Below are 5,402 nucleotides of genomic sequence, written 5' to 3'. Positions count from 1 at the left end.
GGGGGACCGTTGAGAAGACTTAATGCAAAAATATTTTGGTATTATAAGAGTTGAGGTGTATGCGTGTTTGTGTGTGCGTCTGCGTGTGTGTGAGAAAAAGAGAGAGAGAGTGAGAGTGTGTGTGTGTGTGTGTGTGTGTGTGTGAGAGAGAGAGTTTGTAGTGTGTGTGAATACGTGTACATATGTGAATGAATGTGTGATATAAATGTGTATGTATATACAGCTGAGTGCTTATATATTTGTGTGTGTGTGTGTGTGTGTGTGTGTGTGTGTATACATGTATCTTTGTGTATGTAAGTTTGTATTTATGTATGTATATGTTGATAAATATGTTTCTCTATGTATGTGTTCATACATATTTATATATGCGTGTGCACGTAAGATTGTGTATGTATGAGTTTGTGTGTATGTGTGTATTTGAGTATATGTATATGTATGTATGTATATACATACACACACATACACACGTGTGTGTATGTGTGTGTCTGTGTGTGTGTGTTGTAACAACCTCCCTAATAGTTATTGTTTTATCATTTGTTTATCTTTTTTTTTGTTTTTCTTCTCTTCAATGTTTTATTTACTTTTTTTATATATATATTTTTCTTCTTCTTCGCCAGTTCCTTCAACAGACGACTGCTGCTGCTGCTGCTGCAGTTCTTTGCCGAAGGCAAAAACTATTTCGTGTGACAGAAGACGAGACTTTGTTCAGTTAAGACAGAATTACCAACCGGATAAGGCAGCGCTTTTGCCCCCTCCTTGAAGACACTCGCCACAGAGCAGCAACACCGATTGTGACACGGTACCCCCAATACGCAATCGTTACCCATACCATAATAGAAGAGTACCTCTAAACCACAGTACCACCGAGCAACAGTACAGCAGTACTCACACAACAATACAGAAATATCAGCAAAGGGAAAAAAAAGTATATATATATATATATAAAGAATAGGTAGAATAGAAGCAAGAACTAGGTAACATATTTTTTATACATACACACATATATAGCCATAGAAATATATATATGTGCGTGTGTGTAGATGGCTGTAAAAGCATGGGTGTGTAGAAATGAGTTGTGTGTTTGTTTGGAGTGAGCGTGTGTGCTGTTAAACAACTTGAAGAGTTTTCCTGTGAAGGTTTACCAATGTTACGATGAAACTCCGTCCGTTGGAAACATCTCTTGCGAACAAATACAAACATTTCAATAGCGACAACAACAACAACAAGAACTATAACAAGAATATCTACGACGACCACCGCACCATCATCATCATCATCATTTCCAGCAACTACAACTACAACGACGACGACAGATGTAGGAAACAAACCAAGGAATATAGTTCCAGTCCTTTCAAACAGAAGATTTTCAAGGAACTTTTGCAATAAGAAACCAGTAAGTCCATCGTTTCTGTTTCTTCTGCTATGTCTTTTACCTATGTCACCTTGCTTTATTATCATCATTATCGTTATTATCATTATTATTATTATTATTTATCAGTTAAGGTGGTGAGCTGGGAGAATCGTTAGCGGCATTTCTTCCGACTCTCCGTTCTGAGTTCAAATGCCGCCGGAGTTGATAAAATAAGTAACCAGTTGCATACTGGGGGGGGGGTCGCTGCAATCGACTTAGCCTCTCCCCCGAAACTGCTGGCCTTGTGCCAAAATTTGAAATTTGGTGGTGGTGGTGGTGGTGGTGTTATGCTTTGACATGAACGGACGTTGTCAGGCTGCTCCTAGAAGACTGAATTCCTACCAATTTTTACTTGGGAATCATTTCGGCGGTGGGTGGGGTGGTTGTTTTACGGACAGCCTTCGGCGATGTAAGAATGTGTCTAGTTTCCAAAATTGATGATATAACAAGAACCCGTGCATCTGCCCAGACTGGTTCCACAATATATGGTATACTTGACACAAGTTGTACCCCATTTTATTTAGATGCAGAAACAAACGCTTTGTGATTGATGAAGCGGTGGGAAAAGCCAGCTGTTATACGGGCGACATTATAACTTTCTCCTTTTGTTCCGTTAGCTTCGGGCTTTCTGCCCTGCGAAGATGGAAAAGCGGAGAAAACTAACAGCAACAACAGGAGCAACAGGTGGCAGAAACTGATGATTCCAGAGCAGCACTAGTTTTAGTTCGGAGAGTTTGGAAAGCTTCCAGAAGCAGACGACCAGCGATGTGGGTAGGTGGGTGGCGGTACTTTTTTCACAGCCAGTAATATCATCCGGTTGCCTGAAGACAATGACGAGATAAAAGAAGCCCGCACCTTATTCTCTGTCATGAGATCAAGAACGTATTTCCGAATGTTCTGTCGCAGACACCAGTCTTTCGAGGACAAATAGAACCACCTCCGTTTGGGGGAGGGAGTATCTCACCCACCCATGTCACCACACCAGCCAACGTCACACGACTCCACAAAGTACATTACAGCCACCCCTCCACACACGCGCGCGCACACCATCACCACCACCAATATATCACATCACACCACCAATTCAAGCACAATTCTACATGACCCCTACTTCGTTCACACACACACTTCAGGTAGATGAATGTTGACGGAGAGGAGTAAAACAACTTAAAATGAGGATTAATAAAGGCTGAAAATTCAGCTGATATCGTTGTTAAGGAGCAGAAGGAAAGGAAGATCTGGAAATGGAGATAACCAGAGAGAAAACAGAAGCAACGTTTATAGGAACATGTATTTTGGCGCTTATTAAAGGTGCAGATCAGCGGTTCTCAAACGGGGTCCGTATGGCCTTTGGGGTTCCATGTTAGATTTTGATGTTAAAATTGATTCCCTATAAATTGGTTATATTGCTACAATACTCAAAATGTTTTAACAATTGTTTCTATCCAGTTCTTTATATTTAATGATAAGAATATAATAGGATTTTGTTTAAACATCGAATGACTAAGGGGACCCATCCGAGTAAAATAAAGAGCAAATGGGTCCATAGGTTAAAAATGGCTCAGAACCACAGGGGTCGACAAATACAAAGCTAAAACGTCAGTGCTTCTGGTAAACATACACAGACTATTACTACAGTACACACACACACACACACGCACGCACACGCTTCCGCGCGCGCACGTCAGGTACGTTAACGTTAACGTAGGGAGTGTAGCATAAACTTGTATAAAACTACAAAAAATAAAAGGGAAAGCAAACAAAGGCCAACACGGCCCGACCCGGGGATCCTTCCTCTCTTCGGCAACACGCAATAAAAATCAAACAACTTTTTTTATTTGTTTCGGCGAATTATAAACTCATTTACTGCCTCCAACCGAACAAATGTGTTTTGTTGATGTAACGATAACGCTCTCTCTCTCTCTGTGGAGATCAGGTGTTAAGAAACACTTTACTATAAGCTTCTTCCTTCACACATTATACATCTATCTATATATATATATATATATATTATACCACACACACACACATGTTCGAGTGTGTGTGTGTGTGTGTGTGCGTGTATATATATACATATATATATATACATATATGCATGCATGTATGTATGTATGTATGTATGTATGTATGTATGTATGTATGTATGTATGTATGTATGTATGTATGTAGGCAAGTGTGTGAGGTATTATTGTCTAACACACTAATTACTTCTCCACTAAGACAATCATTACCCTAATATCTCTAATTATATATCTCTCTTATGTATTTATGACTGCAACCACAACATCTGTGTGTGTGTGTGTGTGTGTGTATGCCTGCCTATACAGTCAGGACTGTTTCTAAAGTACTTAGTTTTTTTGTAAAGAAAGAATTTGATGCCGCTACACCCAGTTGCGTTTCTGAGATCCCAAGTTCGGATTCTAAAGTATCCATGTGCTTCTTGATAGATTTCTCAGTTTCTTTAGGAAGACATTAAAAAGTCGTAGGCATTTTAACCCAAGGCTGTCGCAGTGTGTGGTCCTAATATCGATAAAGAAAGCGGGAGACCATCGAGACGACCACGGCTATGATAGCTTTCATTCTCGATGCTGAAATTTGGAGTGATCCCTTCAAGGATCTCCGCATATATGCTCCTCCGTCTTTCAACCTCTCCCTATAGCTTATCTGTTCCATTGAGACAATCCTCTTCACGAAGCGTCGCTGGGTTGTTTCTAGATCTGGTATTAGTTTCATGCTGCTTGGTGACCCAAGTTGTGAGCAGTAGTCCAAACGGCTGAAAACAAATATTCTCTTCAAGAGCAAAAGTGCTTTCCCCTCGCGACCCATCCCACCATCCTTTGACGCATCGTTACCATCTTGCCAATGCGGACATGGAATTATACACTGTTTTTCATACTTCTCATCAGGTCACCAATAGACTGCGTCCTCCATAATTGCCAATCCCTCCAGATGCTGTTTATCCTGGTTGTGATGTGCTTGTGAACAGCTTGGAATTTTCCACTCTAAAATTGCATCTTACTGTCTTCAGCCCACTTGTAGATGCCATCAATGTCCTGTGACAATAGCAACGGTCTTGACCGCTTGACACATTAACGCTCATAGATGAAAATAGAGAGACGGATATACATACGTACATACACACATATATATGTATAGGTTGTGCGTGTATATATGTGTGTGTGTGTGCGCGTTTGTATGCATACATACGCACACATACATGAACATACACTCGCACAAAAAAGTTACAAAATTTATTTTTGTAAATTTCGAGTCAAACAGACAGACAGACAGACAGACAGACAGGCAGGCATTAATATTGTTAGAGAAACTATTTCCCCCATCACAAAACAATGTAATGGATATAAGTTGAAAGTAAAAGAAAATGAAATGAAGCTACTTCCGGTATTCCCACTCTCTCTCTCTCTCTCTATCTCCCTACATGTGCGTACGTATGTGTACACACACACACACACACACATACATATATATATATATATATATATCCATAGACACATACATATATATACATACACATGTATATATGCATACACACACACACATGCATGCATGTGTGTGTGTGTGCATGCGTGGTTGTGTGAGAGTCCGTTGGCATGAGTTCGTGAAAAGCTACTTTTTGTAGATGCTGTGAGTTGTTGCAGAGAAGCTATGCTTGTTATGTGACATTGCCGTTAATAGCTGGAAAGTCGTGCTGGAGGTTAATAAGATAATGGAGGCGATGCACTTCACAAGTCGAACCCTAATGGCGTGTTAACAGCTGTGCAACTTTGCCACTTCCTCTAAACCATCTATAAATCACTAACGGTTTTGAAGTGTGTGTGTGTGTGTGTGTGTGTGTGTGTGTGTGTGTGTGTGTGTGTGTGTGTGTATTTATATATATATGTTTATGCTTACATTTGACAGAAGTTTTGATGGGAATATTCCACCAGCATTCTAAGAGTTGATGTTTATGAATGTATTCCCTAACAGAAGG

At 40.1% G+C, this 5,402-nt stretch overlaps 1 protein-coding gene across 2 annotated transcripts in view; it reads left to right on the top strand.

Moving 5' to 3' along the window:
* The window catches only part of LOC106869064 (serine-rich adhesin for platelets), a 46,311-nt gene that overhangs the window by 23,094 nt on the left and 17,815 nt on the right, over positions 1-5,402 (top strand). For both annotated transcript variants that reach the window (XM_014914574.2, XM_014914573.2), the window contains exon 2: positions 618-1,393. The gene's annotated coding sequence lies outside the window, so the exon portion shown is untranslated. The remainder of the gene's footprint in view (positions 1-617; positions 1,394-5,402) is intronic.

This window comes from Octopus bimaculoides, chromosome 25, assembly GCF_001194135.2.
Source record: "Octopus bimaculoides isolate UCB-OBI-ISO-001 chromosome 25, ASM119413v2, whole genome shotgun sequence".
In the NCBI taxonomy this organism is placed as follows: domain Eukaryota; kingdom Metazoa; phylum Mollusca; class Cephalopoda; order Octopoda; family Octopodidae; genus Octopus; species Octopus bimaculoides.
This window is presented reverse-complemented; position numbering and strand designations above follow the sequence as displayed.